Source organism: Sinocyclocheilus rhinocerous, unplaced genomic scaffold (assembly GCF_001515625.1).
Source record: "Sinocyclocheilus rhinocerous isolate Xijiao unplaced genomic scaffold, SAMN03320098_v1.1 scaffold447, whole genome shotgun sequence".
NCBI classification, from domain to species: Eukaryota; Metazoa; Chordata; class Actinopteri; order Cypriniformes; family Cyprinidae; genus Sinocyclocheilus; species Sinocyclocheilus rhinocerous.
This window is the reverse complement of record NW_015648653.1, coordinates 5,589-6,203: the sequence shown is the minus strand read 5'-3', so window position 1 is coordinate 6,203 and position 615 is coordinate 5,589. Positions and strand designations below refer to the sequence as shown.

Sequence of the window (615 nt, the reverse complement as noted above, 5' to 3'; positions counted from 1 at the left end):
ATTCGGTTCTTGTTGAGTCCTCGGTACTCCTTGGCAAACTTCGACAGTTGGTTGAACCGGCTCATTCGGTTCTTTTTGAGTTGGACGTGCTACTTCGGCTGTGCGTCCTGCGTCATCAACCCGGAACTAAAGTTCGATTCAGTTTGATTTGTGAACCAGCTAAAACGGTTACTTCCTGAGAACCGGCTCAAAAGAACGATTCGTTCAAGAACCGAACATCACTGTTGTAGAGTGTCAGCAAAGAATACTCTTTGGCGTCAGTGAATGAAATGTCACCGTTTTGCATTGTGCTTTGAAAACGATAGTGGGTAGCCTACATTTATGCTTTCAGTTTGAATAGAAATCTAATACAGTACAGTTTGTCGATCTAAAATGGTAATTGTGCATTAACAGCTGTCAACCATGTTGGTACGCAAACGCGCAACATTCAAAAATAAAGTTATTTGTGTGAAAGCATATTGCTGATTATTGCCATATAATTAACTTTTAATGGTGTTTGTGGTCACAGTTTAATTCGTGGATCCTCATACGACTGACTGACCAATATTGAGTAGCCTACAACTTGGATAAGATTCCTAAAAGTTTCACACCTACAGCACACATTACAGACATTGA

General features: G+C 40.3%; 1 protein-coding gene across 1 annotated transcript in view; it reads right to left on the bottom strand.

Annotated features, from left to right (window-relative positions):
- Positions 1-615, bottom strand: part of LOC107710160 (cell death activator CIDE-3-like) — an 11,599-nt gene that overhangs the window by 8,851 nt on the left and 2,133 nt on the right. The window lies entirely within an intron of this gene.